Source organism: Hordeum vulgare, chromosome 7H (assembly GCF_904849725.1).
Source record: "Hordeum vulgare subsp. vulgare chromosome 7H, MorexV3_pseudomolecules_assembly, whole genome shotgun sequence".
NCBI lineage: Eukaryota > Viridiplantae > Streptophyta > Magnoliopsida > Poales > Poaceae > Hordeum > Hordeum vulgare.
In genome coordinates this window covers 425612339-425619557 of record NC_058524.1, presented here as the reverse complement: position 1 = coordinate 425619557, position 7219 = coordinate 425612339, and positions in this window count along the sequence as shown.

The window sequence follows — 7219 nt, the reverse complement described above, 5'->3', positions numbered from 1 at the left end:
ACACATTGGTTGACCGGCGTGTGTCCTTCTTAGCTGCTGTGTCTGTCCCCTCTGGGAAAATGTCACGCGATGTAATGGAGTCCTTGTAGCTTGCTACGACTCGTCCACATTTGCTGGTGACCGACACCTGCTTAGCTGGGTCATGAATGCCTGTTCCTGTGTGGAACTGCCACTTTGATTTATGACTAGACATGTCGATCTGGGTTCTTTGTCATTGGATTGCTAGCGACACAATTGCATACTTGAGTCAAAAGGCGCAAATGGTCCCGGCTAAGGTAAGGCTGCAGCCGTGGGATTAACCATTCGTGAGACCGCAAAGGGATGCGATGTGTTAAAGGCTGGATTCCTATGGCTTATGATCGGGGTCCCGACACAATGCCACAAAGATAGTCATAAAATTCGTCGCCTCGATGAGTCTCGGCAGGATAGGACGAGTTTGCAGAACTCTAGTGCTACCCCAAGGAGGCTTTTGCAACAGCCCAGGTTATCTAGACCGGCTCATCAGGCGCGAATCAAGCTTGAGTGAAGCAGGTTCAGTGAACCAATGGTTTGTCTATTTTCCATGTGTTGGCTCTTGCCGGTACCTTTCATGTTTTAATCAAGGCAAGGTCACGGTCCAAAGGCGGATTGACTCGCCAAGAGTACATGGGACCATAGGGCGATTTGTCCAACACACAGTCCAGTATAACCATTTGTAATGCGTTAATTTTTCGCTAGCCAAGAGGGTATTCAAGCTGAACTCAGTGAGTGGAAGCCCCCAAGTGACCTATGATTAGGGGAAAATCAGACATAGGATTGCAGAAGCGTATATGCTCTTACTGCAAAACAACTTGGGAGCTAGTAGCCCCCAAGTAAGCCAGCTTAATTCTCAAAATCATATAAAGCACCCATGTTTGAACCGTGCAACGTGGCAACTTTGGTCCTCTTTGGCTTACGAGTATCTAGTTTTGAAATACGTGCAGCATGGTGACTTATGCTTTTTGATACTGATAGCGTCCATGCTTGGACGTCTTATAGAACAATAAAGACTCATGCTTTCAAGAAGCTGAAACCGCAAAGGACCCCGAAGTTCATGGGCGTCGGCTTTATTGCTTTATAAATAAAAGATTACAGATTCGAAATTGTAAATGTAAATAAGGAGCCAGTGGCTCTAAGTGTAGTATGGACGCAAGTGGGCGATGTTCCATGGGCGGGTTGACTCCACCTCTATTGTTGGCCTATCCGGGCAAAGATCCACCAATTAATATGAACCATTATGGAGATTCTTGCTGATAACAAAAGGTCCTTCCCATGGAGGGGATAACTTATGCATACCAGTATGATCTTGAATCAGTCGGAGCACTAAGTCGCCTTCTTGATAAGCTTGGCTCTTGACTCGGTGGGTGTGATAACGTCGCGGGTGTTGTTGATAAATCGCCGAGCATGATGCAGCCAAATCACGCTCCTCCTCCAAAGCGTCCAACGAATCTTAACGTGCTAACTCATTGTCTTGTTCCACATAGGCAGCGACCCGTGGTGAATCATGTCTGATATCACTTGGTAATACTGCCTCTGCCCCATAGACCAGGAAAAAGGGAGTAAAACCCGTAGATCGATTTGGTGTGGTTCTTATGCTCCATAATACTGAAGGCAGTTCTTCAACCCAACATCCCGGGGTGCGTTCCAAAGGTACCATAAGCCGAGGCTTGATTCCACGTAATATTTCTTGATTCGCCCTTTCAGCCTGTCCATTGGACTGGGGGTGTGCAACTGCAGAAACATGAAGCCGGATGTGCTCCTTGGTGCAAAACTCTTGCATGGCCCCTTTTGACAAGTTAGTACCATTATTAGTGATAATACTATGAGGATACCCAAAGTGGAGAATCAACTTCTTGAGGAACTTCATGACCGTGTCTGCATCACAACTACTAACCAGCTCTACTTCAACCCACTTGGTAAATTTGTCAACCGCCACAAATAGGTGAGTCTTTTTATTGGACGACATCCGGAAAGGACCAACCATGTCCAGCCCCCAGTCTGCAAACGGCCATGTAATTGGGATCATCCATAATTCCTGAGTCGGCACATGCATCTCACGTCCAAATTTTTGGCAACCATCACATCGGCGAACTATATCCTCCGCATCTCCATGAGCTGACAATCAGTAAAACCCATGCCTAAAAGCTTTGGATACCAGAGATCGTGACCCGGCGTGATGACCACTATCGCCCGCATGAATCTCATTAAGGATCGCACATCCCTCCTCAGAAGGGACACACCTTTGAAAAACTCCAGAAGTGCTTCGCATGTGTAACTCGCCCTTATGTATGATCATTGATTTGCATCGATAGACGACTTGGCAAGCCAACAACTCGTCAATAGGTAACTCGCCTCGCACCAGATACGCCATGTAAGGGGCCGCTCAATCCGGGCTAGCACGAAGAGCCGCCACAAGTTGAGACTCGGGATCAGGAATTGCCAAATCTTCCTCGATGGGTAATTTTACCGATGGGTTATGCAATACGTCGAAAAATACATTAGCAGGAACCGGGTTACGCTGTGAACCAAGTCGTGAGAGAGCATCTGCTGCCTCGTTGAGCCGCCGATCAATATGATCAACCTGATATCCTTGGAATTGTCCCACCACATCTGACACGGCACGCCTGTAAGCCGCCATCAGAGGATCTCTGGAATCCCATGTGCCAGAAACTTGGTGCGCCACTAGATTTGTGTCGCCCAAAGATCTGACCTGACTGAGGTTCATTTCTTTAGCGATTCTCAACCCGTGTAGCAAAGCTTCATACTCCGCCGCATTGTTGGTACACGGGAACATGAGTCTAAGGACAGAACAAAACATGTCTCCCTGGGGTGAAGTCAATACCACGCCAGCCCCCGAGCCTTCCAGTTGTCTAGACCCGTCAAAATGGATCATCCAATACGTGTTATCACGCCTTTCTTCTGGAATTTGTAACTCGGTCCAATCGTTGATGAAGTCCACCAAAGCTTGGGATTTAATAGCCATACGAGGGGTATATTTTACGTGATGGGGTCCAAGCTCAATGGTACACTTAGCAATCTGCCCAGTCGCCTCTCTGTTCTGTATAATATCACCAAGTGGGGCAGAACTAACCACCGTGATGGGATGCTATTGAAAGTAATGTTTCACCTTCTGGCTTGCCATGAACACTCCAAAAACCAGCTTTTGCCAATGCGGGTAATGCTATTTGGAGAGGGTTAGGACTTCGCTGACAAAATAGATCGATCATTGAACCGGGTATTTCTTCCTTTCTTCCTTACACTCGACGACCACTGCGACACTTACTACCTTAGAGTTGGCAGCAATGTACAAGAGCATAGGCTCTTTGTTGGTCGGGGCAGCCAAGACGGGCAGCTTAGCCAACTGTTTTTTCAGGGCTTCGAAGGCTTCATTGGCTTCGTCCGTCCAAACAAAGCGATCAATTTTCTTGAGTAGCTGATAAAGAGGGATGGCTTTCTCCCCGAGGCGACTTACGAAACGACTTAGGGCTGCGATACGCCCCGCCATGTGCTGAACTTGGTTGATATTGGCCGGCTTGCCAAGTGAAGTGATTGCCTCAATTTTATCCGGGTTAGCTTTCATGCCTCTCTCGGACACCAAGAAACCTAATAACTTTCTTGCAGGAACACCAAAAACACACTTGGTCGGATTTTGCCTCATCTGGTACACACACAAACTGTCAAAAGTGTCCTTAAGGTCTTCCAAGAGTGATTCTCTCTTCTAGGATTTGACTAGTATGTCGTCCACGTAGGCGTGGACATTACGCCCAATCTGGTTGTGCAAGAAATTCTGGATGCAGCGCTGATAAGTCACCCCAGCACCCTTGAGGCCGAACGGCATAGACACATAACAGAAAGCCCCAAACGGGGTTATGAATGACGTTTTCTCCTGATCCGCCAAAGCCATCTTGATCTGGTAATACCCTGAATAAGCGTCGAGGAAACATAGCCGTTCACAACTCGTCGTAGAATCGATGATTTGATTGATGTGAGGGAGAGAAAAAGGATCCTTTGGGCAATCCCTTTTGAGGTCGGTGTAGTCGATACACATGCGGAAAGTGTCGTTCTTCTTGAGCACCAGAACCGGATTAGCCAACCATTCAGGGTGGAACACTTCAACGATGAACCCGGCAGCCAAGACTTGGGCGACTTCCTCTCCAATTGCTTTACGACATTCTTCATTGAAACGACGAAGATACTGACTAACTGGTTTTATCTTAGGATCAATATTAAGGTGGTGCTCAGTGAATTCCCTCGGCACACCTGGCATGTCAGAAGGTTTCCATGCAAAGATGTCCCGATTCTCACGGATGAATTCGATGAGCGCGCTTTCCTATTTGGGATCCAGACCCATGACGATGGTAAACTGTTTAGATGAGTCACCAGGCGTGAAGTATACCACCTTAGTGTCATCCCTTGGCTTGAATTTGAGGGGCGGCTCTGAATCGATTGTAGGTTTCTTGAGCGGCGTCATATCCGCCGGGTCAACATTATCTCCATGAAACTTGAGCTCCTCAGCCGCACAGGCTGACTCGACATAAGCTGCGTCTCCTTCCTCGCATTCTTGAGCTTTTCTCCTATCCCCATTTACTGTGAAGGTTCCTTTAGGGCCCGACATTTTGAGCTTGAGATAGACGTAGCATGGGCGGGCCATGAAACGAGCGTAAGTCGGCCTTCCAAACAGTGCATGATAAGGGCTTTTGATCTTGACCACTTCAAACATGAGGGGCTCGCTCCTATAATTAGACTCGATGCCAAAATCCACATTAAGCTTGATCTGCCCAACAGGGTACGCCGACTTACCCGGGACAATGCCATGAAAAAACATGGAGGAGGGCATGAAATTACTTCCTGAGAAATTCATCCGCCGGAAAGTATCAAAATACAAGATGTTGATGCTGCTGCCGCCATCCATAAGAACTTTGGACAATGTGTAGCCCCCGACCTGGGGCGCCACGACCAAAGCCAAGTTGCGAGGATTATCGACCCGCGGCGGGTGATCCTCCCTACTCCAAACAATGGGCTGCTCTGACCAATTGAGGTACCTGGGAAGCATCGGCTCAGTCACGCTGAAGGCCGTGTGTTTCACCTTTTGGTCCCTCTTGCAAGTGTTGGTTGTGAACACATGATACTGCCAGTTGTTTAACTGTTTGTGGTTATTCTAGAAGCCGCCGTTATCGTCCTGTGGCTGGGAACCGTTGTGAGGAGGTGGATGTCGAAAAACATCCTGCAGGTTGTGTTGCTGATTGTTCCAAGCCGGATGCTGTCTAGGATTAGGCTGTGACCCGCCCTGCAGGCCCGGGATAGGGAATCCGCCAAACGGATTTCTATGTGGTCCGGCCACGCCGAAGCATTCCTGTTGTCCACCATGGTTGCCCCCTTGCCCCCTCTTGAGTGTTTCGGCGCGAAACTCCAGCATCACATAACAATCTTCCCAAGAGTGGGTAGACGGTCCATCTGCGGTGGTGTGTTGTGGACACGAGCCCTTGAGCATCTCGTAAATAGTTGCGTGCCTTCTTCCCACTAAAGCCCCTCTTCAACTGACGCTGGTTGCCGTTGCCAACGCTAGTGTTGGCGACGAAATCAGTGACACCTTCCTGCGGCCTCCTTTTGCCTTGACCCGCGGGGTGATGGTAGCCCCGCCCCTGGAACTAAGAGTGGCCCCTTGGCAACTCGCATCTCTTGGCAGTGCTGATCTTGTCGTCATCCTCCCCGGGGTCTTTAGTGTCGTCTGCCTCGGCGTATCTAGTCAGGGTGTCCATCAATTCTCCCATGTCATGTACCTTACGCTTGAGCCACCCAAGTTTGAGCACCAAGGGCTCGTAGTGGCAGTTCTTCTCCACGATCAAGACGTCCTGAGCCACCGAAATACCCTCTGACGAATGGATTACCTCCACTACTCACCGTGTTGAACGATGGGCCGACTCGTCCGGGCACTCGACACAGTGTTGCAAGTCGACAATAGTCATTGGTCATTTACAGGTTCCTCTGAATTTTTAACGAAGTGTTCCTTTAACTCGGCCCAGGTGTTGATGGAATTGGGTGGTAAGCTCTTCAACCACATGTGTGTTGTTCCTTCGAGCATCATCGTGAAGTACTTAGTGCAAGCCGCCTCGCTCACATCGAGCATATCCATCGCAAGCTGGTAACTCTCAATCCATGCGCCTCGCTCTAGGTCCGGCGTATAATTGGGTACCTTTCGCGGGCCTTTGAAATCCTTTGGCATGCGCTCGTTGAGAATGGCGGGTGCCAGGGCAAGGCACCTCGATGTGCCTACCACCGGTCTCAGCCGTCGTGGGAGATGGCATGGCATAGGCCGGATAACCCTGACCCGCCGCAACTGTTGTTTCCACGAGGTGGGTGATTCGTTCCACGTCCACCAGATCCTGAGCCCTCGTGTGAGGCGGGTTGGTTTGCGGCAAACGTTGTTGCTCGCTGTTCCCCGCCGGGGGGTCATCATGGCGACTCCCGGTGTGACTCCCCTGGGGCATGGAATGTAGCCGCTCGTGGCTATATGAATACTGCTCCTGTTGTACCACCGCCGTTTTTAACATCTCGATGGCGTTCCTTGCTTCCAATTCAGCTGGAGAGTTTCCGTGAATGGGAAGGGATTCAAGGTGGCGGGTTGCCGCCACCATGTTGTTAACAGGGTTCGAGAAGTGACCCTGCGGTGTATGGAAACGGGTTGCATGAGTCTCCATGGGCTGAGGCGGTGGCCGAGCCGGCTTGCCCCCTCGGGCGGCCTGCCACGTACGATTGTGTTCCCTCCCTGGTGTATGTGGGTTGTTGAAGAGCCGGGTTGGATTTAGATCAGCCGGCAGGAGGCCGCGATGCCTCCTCTGGTGGATCGCATCCAAAGCACGCTGCTGTCGCTCGAGCCGCCATACCTCACTATAAAGTCGCTCTGTCTCTGTAGTAATCAGGGCCTGCTGCCTCACCATCCTAGCGGCCTCTTCCTCGATATCACGTTGGATGTTGTCGATGTATTCCCTTAATTTCGCTAGCTCGGTGTTGATAATCTCCTGATTTTCTGTCGTCACATGGATCGCCATGAGTTTGGTTGTTTCTGCTGCCAGATCCGCCATGGCTTGAGCTAGAGTCTTCCCCGATCCACTGGCTTCATTGTTTCCTGTCGGGTTTCGCTGAGTCGGCGCCGCCCCTGCCATGTAGATGGCGACTTGACGGTGCGTACCCATAACTTCCT